An 11,526-nucleotide genomic window follows, 5' to 3' on the forward strand; every position below is an offset into this window, starting at 1 on the left:
ACTAAATTACATTATCCACACTCAATTCTCACTGGTATCTGCTAGACAAGTACCAAAACATGATTAGTTCATTGATTTCACATGTAAAATTCATTTTATACAGCCCCACCCCCATCTTGCCTGTTCATAATTCTGAGAAATTCTTGAATTGTGTGCATGTGTGCGTGTACACGTTTATGTGTGTGTGTGCGTGCGTGCTTGTGTGTTTGCCTGCATATGTGTGTTTGTGCATGTGCATGCATGCGTACATATGTCTACTGTGTGAGTATGTGTCATACGTATGATTACTGTGAATGTATGTGTGTGTGTGTGTATCTGTTTATGCACCTGTGAGCCCTACGGTTCTCTAGATATTCACAGAAAACTGTGTCTGCCCTACCCTCCTTTCGGGGGGGTCCAGTACAGCGGAGGGGGCTACAGATCAAAACGAAAAACGATGGTTCCATGCTATCCATGTGGGGTTACATGCCCACCAAGTTTCGTGTACCCCGGTTTTTCAGTGTCCCGGGAATTCTTGTTGGTGTACGGTCACTAAATGTACACATAAATTATTTTATTGTAAGGCTCCCCATGAACGAAAGTTCACAAAATTTGGCATGCATTCGGAGGGTGTCATAATGATCCTACACTTTCAATTTCGTGCAGTTTTGACCATGTCAGCCAGAGATATTGTGATGAAAACACCTAATTTTTTGCTTTTTAATTTTTAACTAGGTGGCGCTATACATGAAATAAGTGGTAATGGGATGGGTTGACATGTCCCCTTAAGACCAACATACAAAAAAAAGGTGGACCTCCTAGGCCCTACGGTTCTCGAGATATTCACAGAAAACTGTGTCTGCCCTACCATCCCTTCGGGGGGGGTCATAATTACTTGTTGCTAGGTAGGGCCTGTATTCGTTTTGGTTCTGTGAAGCACTGTCACATAATTTTACTTCCTCTTTTACCTGCCTTGACATTTCAATCTTATGACTTCCAGACAGTCCCGTCTTATGACTTAGTCTCATAGTTTTTCAGCAAATGTTGCATGACATTGTACAAACAGTATTACATCAATTTTCTGGTAAATCAAATCAGCATACATACACATGTATATGATCAAATAAAATCACCACACATTGCACAAACAGTATTACATCAATTTTCTGGTAAATCAATCAGTATACACACACATGTATTTATGATCAAATAAAATCAGCAGAATGCACTTAGCCAGGTTATATTGTGTAATTACTTGTTGCTAGGAAGGGCCTGTATTCGTTTTGGCTCTGTGTGTCTCTTTCACCTAATTCTACTTCCTTTTTTACCTGCCTTGACATTTCAATCTTATGACTTAGTTTCATGATTTCCAGACAGTCCTGCCTTTTCAATCTTGAGATATTGGTGGAAACTCCTCCTCATTTAGACATTAAAAATATGTATTGGCCAGGTTCTATGTGTAATTACTTGTTGCTAGGTAGGGCCTGTATTCATTTTGGCTCTGTGAAGCACTGTCACCTAATTTTACTTCCTCTTTTTACCTGCCTTGACATTTCAATCTTACGACTTCCAGACAGTCCAGTCTTATGACTTAGTCTCATAATTTTTCAGCAAATGTTGCATGACATTGTACAAACAGTATTACATCAATTTTCTGGTAAATCAAATCAGCATACACACACATGTATATTATCAAATAAAATCACCACTTAAGCTAATGAAAATATAGCTAAATAATGTTGGACAGCTAGCACTGACATTACCTGGCTATTCAGTTGTTTGCCAATAAACAACATGGCAGAAATTTTCGTAGAAGTTATAGTAATAGAAGTTCGGTGTGATATTGACCTAAAGTGTGTTGAAACATGATACCAAGTGTGAACTTTTGTCTCATAGCTCATCTCGGCTTGTCCCCTGCACTCTGAAATCTGGCGCTACAGTAGTTAGCCAATGCTACTAACAGGTTTTCGATGGGGGTGCCTCGGGCATCGGCCTAGCCATGCAAATAAATCACTGTTTTACGCCAGAGGCTCAAAGTAGCTCCACACTTCATTGGTAGACTTCCGAGGGCCCTGACATTTAAAACGAGACATTGAGAACTTTGAAAAAGCACTAGTTTATTTACAAGACGATTTATACAGACAGTACCTTCAGGAAGTTCCGTTCACCGTTCACCACCATCTTGAATTTAGTCTCAATAAGTCGAGCGACGAGTACGAATGAACAGGTATGATAAGGGATCAGATTCCAAAAATAATTCCGTGGAAATGCATGGATTCAACTGGAATCTAGTACAGCGGCTAAGCACCGGAATCGTTCAGTTTTTGCAGAAAGCATGAAACTTGGCACAGTTATACTACTACCCCTAGTGATCAAAAATTGAAATGGACCCCAACACATAGCGCCCCCTAGTGGACGCCATCTTGAATTCAAATATGGCTACCATTCTTAATAGAATTGTTGATACAACTTCAAAATTAAACAAGATAAAAAAGTATTTTAAGTTCTAACACTAGGAAGCTATTGACATGATTTCCAAACAAACAGTCATTTTATCACATGACAACCTTAATAATATACGAGGCATCAAGTATAATCTGGTAAGATTCCAATATGGCCACTATGTGTGAGAAAATAAGCCAATTATTCTATATTTTGGTTAATTGAAGTAACTACCTACATCATCAATACATTCTTATTCTACCTTCTTCTCTTTCTGAGCAAACCTTAACTCTTACTATACACTGCTCAAAAAAATTATACACTTTAAAAAATAAAACACATCAGATCTCAATGGGGAAAAAACATCACACTGGATATCTACATTACATTACATTTGGCTGACGCATTTTTAGCCAAAGCGACTTACAACCTGGTAAACAGTTTAACACTTTTAAAACAATTCTCTCAACAATTCTAGAACAATTTAAAACTATTTAAAAAGGTAGAGTACAATAAGTATATATACTCTTTTGATCCCGTGAGGGAAAAGTGCATGATCCCAATAGGGAAAAGTGCATCAGTGAGTGCTGTTTTTATCTAGTCAAGTCAGGTGGTAAGTGCTAGAATTAGCTAGTTGTAAGTAGTGCTATGAGAGGAGATAATCTCTGAAGAGCTGGGTCTTCAGGAGTTTTTTGAAGATGGAGAGGGATGTCCCTGCTCTAGTAGGAACTGGTAGCGCGTTCTACCAATGAGGAACAACAGATGGAAAAAGTTTGGATTGACCTGAGCGTACCGGTGGCAGAGCTAGACAATGTTTGTCTGAAGAGCGCAACGGTCGGGGGGTAGCATATATGCCTGTAGGTTTAGCTGGGAGGACCAGCAGTTTGTTTTTTGAGAGGTTTAGCTGGAGGTGGTGGGCCTTCATCCATGTAGATATGTCTGAGAGGCAATCCGAGATCCATGCCGAGATCAAGGGGTCATCAGGTTGAAAGAACAGATAAAGCTGTGTGTCATCTGCATAGCAGTGGTATGAAAAGCTGTGCGAATGGATAATCTGTCCCAAAGAAGTGATGTGGATAGCAAAGAGAAGGGGGCCCAGTACTGAGGTAGGAGGCTAAGGTGCGGACAGCTGTCCAAGCCATGATACGTTAAACTAGCATCCTGTGAGGTAGGATTCAAACTGATATGGACTGGGTAATATGTTAGGAACAAAAGGATGCCGCTTCGTTATTTTGGGAATGAAAATTATCAATCCACAGAGGACTGAATTCAAAGACCCCCGAAAATCTAAGTGGAAAAAATTACGCGGCAAGCTCGTCCATTTTGCTTGAATTTCAGCGCAGCAACACATGATGGTACTCAGTAGTTCATATGGCCCCGACATGCTTGATTTCATTGGGGCATGCTCCTAATGAAACGGCAGATGATGTCCTGGGGGATTTGCTCCCAGATGTGGACATGGCCATCACTGAGCTCCCTGAGAGTCGTGGTCCCAGCGTGTGTTCAATCGGATTTAAGTCAGGGGAGTGTGGGGGGACAGTCAATGGTATCAATGCCTTCATCCTCCAGGAACTGCCTGCACACTCTCACTACATGTGTCTAGCCATTGCTGTGCACCAGGAGGAATCCAGGGCCCACTGCACCAATACAGGGTCAGACAATGGGTCTGAAGTTTTCATCCTGATGCTTAAGAGCAGTGAGGGTGCAGTCATCTTGCCCGTAGAGGTGTGTGCGTCGTTCCAAGGATATCCCTCCCCAGACCATCACTGGCCCACCACCAAACCAGTTATGCTGAATGATGTTGCAGGCAGCATTACAGTCTCCAAGACATTTTCAGACGTCACATGTGCTCAGGGTGAACCTGGTCTCATTTGTGAAAAGCACAGGGTGTCAATGGTGAACCTGCCAATTTTGTATTCTATGGCAAATGCCAATTGAGCTGCACGGTGCTGGGCAGTGGGCATAGGTCCTTCCAGAGGCCATTGGGCCCTCAGGCCACCTTCATGAAGTCTGACAGTGTAGTCAGAGACATTCACACCAGCGGCCTGGAGGAGGTCATTTTGTAGGGCTATGGCAGGGCTCAAAGGAGCAGATACTGGTGCTGCTGCTGGGTTAAGGACCCTCTACTATCCTGCCCAGCTCTCCTAGAGCAACTGTCTCCTGGAATCTCCTAAATGCTCTTGAGACTGCGCTGGGAGACACAGCAATCCTTCTGGCAATGTAACATATTGGTGTGCCATACGTTAGAGGAGTTGGACTACCTGTGCAACGTTTGTAGGCTCCAGGTACTGAAAAATCAGTCAAGGAGGATAAAGATGGAAAATGTATAATTTGCCACCACCTCTAAAACCATTCCTGTTTTTACAGACCTATTTCCCTTCTTCCTTTCTTGTCAAAGTTGTTGGAGAAACTGGTCTTCAAGCAAGTCTTGGACTTACTATATCAGAACAACCTGCTAGACCCTATGCAGTCTGTTTTCAAGAGTCATTCTACTGAAACTGCTTTTCTGTCTGTGACCGAAGCTTTGAGAGTAGCTAAGTCTTCATCTAAGTTGCTAAGTCATTAGTATTCATTCTACAAGTACTAGACTTATCTGTAGCCTTCGATACTGTTAACCATGACATTCTCCTTTCTACACTATCTGAACTGGTCTTGACTTGTTTAAATCCTACCTTAAAGAGCACATGACCTCACCACAGGTGTGCCTCAGGGATCAGTATTAGAGCCCCTACTTTTCTCTATTTACACACTTCCTTGGGTGAGACCATTCGCTCTCATGAATTTGATTATTACTGCTATGCAGACGATACTCAACTTTACCTGTCTTGAGCTTTTGGTGTTTCCTCCGCAAAGCACACCCAAGGACTGGGCGCTGAACGCACTAGCCAGTGTCCTAAAAGTGCTGGTTCACTGACTAGCATGAGCCCTAATGGGTCAGGAGGGAGCTAAACTCATAAGTTATTACGTATTTAAATTAGCTTCATTGACAAGCATAATCATTTTATGGGATTCAAAATGTTAGACTACAATAAAACAAAATGGACCTTTTCAAACAATCACTATGAGCCTTAAATTAAACTTTAGCATATGCTAATTGGCCCCACCCACCTCAATTTGATTAGGCTGTAGGATGTGTTGGACTGGTTATGTACTAATTTATCTAACTCTGACTGGGTGTATGTAATAAGTAATTATGACGGTTTAGTCAGATTTTTTTTTAAATTTATTTATTTATTTATTTTCAAATTTCCGTCATGGATTCCCGGGACACTGTAAGACCGGGGTAGACGAAACTTGGTGGGCATGTAACCCCATATGGATAGCATGGAACCACCGTTTTGATCTGTAGCCCCCCCGCTGGACTGCACCCCCCGAAAGGAGGGTAGGGCAGACACAGTTTTCTGTGAATATCTCGAGAACCGTAAGGTTTAGGAGGACCATTTTTTTGTATGTTGATCTCAAGGGGCCATGTCAACCCATTCCATAACCACTCATTTCATGTATAGCGCCACCTAGTTAAACACAAAAAAGTAAAAATGAGGTGTTGTAATCGCAGGTATCTGTGACCTAACATAGTCAAAACTGCACGAAATTTTAAGTGTAGGATCATTATGACACCCTCTGAATGCACGCCAAGTTTCGTCGAATTCCGTTCATGGGGGCCACACAATAAATTGATTTATGTTACTATACACCAACTGGCCTGTAGGTTGCCGGAGACAGTTTTCTGTGAATATCTCGAGAACCGTAGGGCCTAGGAGGTCCACCATTTTTTTGTATGTTGGTCTTAAGGGGGCATGTCAACCCATCCCATTACCACTTATTTCATGTATAGCGCCACCTAGTTAAAAATTAAAAAGCAAAAAAAAAGGTGTTTTCACCACAATATCTCTGGCTGACATGGTCAAAACTGCACGAAATTGAAAATGTATGATCATTATGACACCCTCCAAATGCATGCCAACTCATTCATGGGGGGCCTTACAATAAAATAATTTATGTGTACATTTAGTGACCGTACACCAACAAGGATTCCCGGGACACTGAAAGACCGGGGTACACGAAACTTGGTGGGCATGTAACCCCACATGGATAGCATGGAACCATCGGTTTTCGTTTTGATCTGTAGCCCCCCCGCTGTACTGGACCCCCCGAAAGGAGGGTAGGGCAGAAACACTTTTCTGTGAATATCTTGAGAACCGTAGGGCCTAGGATGACCAATTTTTTCCATATGTTTGCCTCCAGGGGTCATGTTAACCCATTCCATGTGCACACATGTGCATAAACAGATACACACGCACACACATACATTCACAGTAATCATACGTATGACACATACTCACACAGTAGACATATGTACGCATGCATGCACATGCACAAACACACAAGCACGCACACACACACACACCCACACACATAAACATAAACGTGTACACGCACACATGCACACAATTCAAGAATTTCTCAGAATTATGAACAGGCAAGATGGGGGGTGGGGTTGTATAAAATGAATTTTACATGTGAAATCTATGAACTAATCATGTTTTGGTACTTGTTGTCTAGCAGATACCAGTGAGAATTGAGTGTGGATAATGCAATTTAGTGAGACAGTTAGAATCATATAGGCCTTTCAGCGTGATTTATTTTTGTGGAAAAAATGTGCTGGACTGGGCGGCGGTCATATTTTGTACCGTTCTGCGGTACATCTAGTTTATCTAACTCTAGGATAGAAGACAAAATAGCTCATTTCCCAAAAGGCAGCATATGTTTCTTTAAGAGACTTGACAGACACTAGCATCCATGGGTTTTAGCCTCCCTGCTAGCATGCCAACCTCTAGGGGGCAAATTAGAAGGATTGAGCCCAGGCAAGTGCAGGGTTTATTCACACAGTCGAAACTTCACACATAGCCTAAACGCACCCCAGTTTTTGACTCAGTGTCAGAATGTATGGCTACTTCCTTAAAATCCAACATGTCTGCCATTTTAATTATGCATGATTGTCTCATTATGTATTTCATAATGCTGAAAGATGGCTATAGTCATATTATTTGTTAAAAGCAGCATAGCATTATAAATGTAGAAAAAAGGGCATATTTTGGTGGCCATATTTGAAGTCAAGATAGGGGCCACTAGGGGGGCGCTATGTGTTGGGGTCCATTTCAATTTTTGGGTAGTACTATACCTGTACCAAGTTTCGTGCTTTCTGCAAAAACTGAACGATTCAGGTACAAATCTGGCCTTAGCCGCTGTACCGCATTTCCGCTTAGCCGCATTTCCACGATTTATTTTTTTCGTTTTGGCAAGTACCCGTATAATAAGCAGGATAATGAATGGACACCGGCCATTATCGGTAAAATGTCCATTCAGGGTGAAGCAAGACCCCTCCGCTGGTGCGCCAGGGTCCGGTTCGCCCTGTCGGCGAACGCGATAATGATCGGCGTTCCATATATTACCTAACAGACCTCCGAACGTTGGGAAGGCCCATTTATGTGAATAGAACTGCAGCACTCTGAAGAGCCGTATAATAAGGTAAAGAGCTAAATTTGTCCTCTGCACTGGGGTATTGGAAGCGAATTATGTTGGTAATGTATGTAGTTTCAGGATGAGTCAGTAACAAATACATATTTCTTCATAACCGTTGAGTTAAAATAAAGAACTGAAAATGCCCTGTGAATTTACCCTGGAAATTGTGCCCGCAAGATACTCTGGCCACGAGCAATGATCCAAATTTCTTCTATCTCTCGAGCGAGAGGGACCAATCAAATCGGTGTAGGCGGGACAAAGGCGAGCTACACTGATGACTGACACTGATGAATTGTTGTGATTGGTCGTAGCGTTATCCAACTGCGTGCAGTGAGAGTTTCAAATGCATGCTTGGTGCCGCCCCTCGAATTGGGCCATTTTCATTACTCGTGGCCAGACCCTTAATCTGAAAGATTCCAGGGTCTGGTTTACCAGGCTACTGTGAATTAATAACTAGATGAAACGTGTGACAGCTAGCTGTCTTTCCCATTGGAATCAATGATAAGATGCAACTGCAAGCTTGCTTGCTAGGGGCGTGTTGCAGAGTAACTTCTCTGTATGACAAAACGCTGGTTGTTAGTGATTGGTTCAAAGGAACTCAAATGATTTTAAACTTCAAACAAGTGTCCACCCACCAGGAAAAGAACGGTTGGCAATTAGGCCAAACTTTTTGCCAAAGAGAAGCGAAGCGTATGAGTATGAGTATGGTTTACGATGCTAGTGGAGATGGCCCCTATACAAACAGAAGTAATTTCAACTGAAGTATTACATACAATTGCATTACCTGAATTCTTCTTTCAGTCACAGACATCTTGCTAGGAGAAGTTTGTACAAGTCGATTACCAAATGCTAGGCCAACTGTCAATGGACACAAAAGGAGGAGAGTTTGGTAATCAACTTGTATGGACTGTCTTACAAGTTGATTACCAAACAGTCTCCACCATGTGTCTAACAAGATGGTGGAGACTGAAATAATAGGAAGGTAAAGCACTAACTGCCAAACAGTCATTTTTATACCCTTTCTTTACATTTTAAAGATAAAAATACCTCAGTCTATCTGCTCTATAGTAGCCTAACATAGATGTGTAATGATTTTTAGACAAGTTAAAAGAGTGATTTACTTTGATGTAATGAAGCTGCTGCTAAAGGCTATGCTATATGCTATTTGGTTATATATGCATATTCCAGTCTTACTCAAAACTGTAGCGATTAATAGCATTTTGGTCCCCAACAAATGTTTACACTCATTATCATCCAAATGTTGTCCCTAAGACAAAAGACAATTGTTAGACCAGAGTTGTCCTTTAAGATAAAATGTGCTAGTTTGGTTAAGATAACATGCGGCAATAAGATTTCTTATTGATTTGGTTACATATAAGGAAGCACTGCTTTTCTTGGAAAAACATTTTTAGCACACACACACACACACACACACGTCAAAAACACACATTTATTGAAATGACGAACAACAGGCAGTCAATACATTGTGTAACTCGTTCCCTGAATACTTCCCTCTAACTTTACAGTAAACAGAGCAATTACTGAACACAACAAATGTGAGGAAATCATAAAGTCTGGCTCATCTTGTGTCTACTAAGTCCTTCTATTCTTGGTTAATTGCACAGCAGCATCTGTGCATGCAGCAAAATCAAAGCATACAACTTCTCCTCATTTTTTGTACTTTCAAAGCATTGCTGTCGTGTTTGCCTCATTCAAACTTGAGTCAATAAAAACATATTAACAAAATCCAGAAAAATACTTCTGTACTTGGAGACTATTAACCTATATCAGCGCAACTCCAGCTTAATCAGTCTGTCATCACATTCTAGAGACAGCAGCCTAGTCCCTCTTGTGTATGTTAAATAACACAAGTAGCCCAACTGGTGGTGATTTAGTCATGGTACACCAAGTCTGGATAGAAGCGGAGACACCTGTCAGGGCTCCTGATGTCCCCTGTTGTTTTGTAAGAAGGAGATGCACAGTGTACTATTGCAATAACCCATTATACAGCCCAGACTTTGTTGATACTCCGGCGTAATTGCAGCATGATTATGGTGAAATGTGTCAATAAGATTTTTCACTGCTAATTGAAATGCTGTGAAAAGCAGCACTATGAGATGCTTGGCCAGAACAAACCATTTGTCAGGGTCTGTCATTTAAGCTTTCTGTCTGGACCACAAAAGCTTGGTTGGCACTTGGCAGTGTTCGAGTCATGATTTCATCGTAGCTAGCAGGCATCTGTGCTGCTATGCCGTTATCTGGAGCTATTTTTTGTATTTTGGTAGTAAAACCGAAACGTGTCAAGTCTGAGCATGACGTCATTAGGAGCAGCCTCTTTTTGGGTGGCATGGTAGCCAGTCATCCTCAAATTCATTAAAGTTCTGTATCTTTATTTAAAAAATTAATGAATGGAAATCTTTGGATCAACGGTCGTGACGCGAGCTTTCAAATTAATAGTTTGCACTCATAGTGGCGTGTTGGTGCAGCCATGCTGCATTCACGATGCTTTAGGCCTACTACATATTTGTTTAGGCTACTCTTATTACTAATCATGTCAAGGTATTTATCTTTATCTTCAATATTACTCCATTTGTGGAAGGGAAAATAGCTTTATTTGAAATTAAAATATTATGCTGCTGCATTTTCAGACCCACCCCCCCCACCCCCCACAGATATTTGAGTTAACTGCTTTCATGGGAGCCAGTCCACACTCTATGGGAGCTCAGCTCAGCTCAACTCCTCACTGTAAAAAGGGTGACACCATTCCATTCCATTTTGGCAAGTTGCACACTTCAGACGAGCTGTGTAAGTGTGATACACGCACATGAGATCCCAGGGCCACTGGAGAGCTGAAGCGCTATGGCTGTGCTAAGTTTACTGTCGTGTGTCATTTCAGGTGGAAAGAGTGTCACCTACTGGCCCATCCAAACCTCTTCACACTTGGTCAACAAGTGGTGTGTGTATGTGCCTGCAAGTGTTCATTGAAGATCATTGGTGTGTGTGTGCCTGCAAGTGTTCATTGAAGATCATTATTTCAATACAATAGAGAAAATCTGCTTAAGACCCACACTCCAGGCACATGTTAGAAGAAATTGCAGCTATTACTGAAATGTATGTTAATTCGTTCAGAAGATGAGGCAGCTGAAGTCGACCTGTGTCGACTGATTTTTTTCACCTGCCTTTACATTACTTTCATTTTAGTTTGCCTTCAAAACAAGGGATGTAATACGTCTTAGGCATGGTTGCTCACAGAGGAACATTGCATGTCCTCATGAACATTTGATTTCCATGGTGTTTTAAAAGATAATGATTTTATTTACATGATTCACATTCACGTCATTAATCCCCATTCATTTTCCATCTTCTTTCAGTAGGCTTTAGCCGATGTGTTGTCATTTTTACTCTATTCATGGCAGAATGAGGGAGTTTAAATAGGGCAAAACAGTGTCTGACATACAAAATTAAAATATGTCATTATGCTGATCACATGCACTGTCTTTGGTGTATTGGCATTGAGCTATCAAACCAGCTACTTTGAAACCATGATGGCTGTCTTTTCAATATAATACATAAAACACTTTA

Source organism: Alosa sapidissima, chromosome 1, assembly GCF_018492685.1.
Source record: "Alosa sapidissima isolate fAloSap1 chromosome 1, fAloSap1.pri, whole genome shotgun sequence".
NCBI lineage: Eukaryota > Metazoa > Chordata > Actinopteri > Clupeiformes > Clupeidae > Alosa > Alosa sapidissima.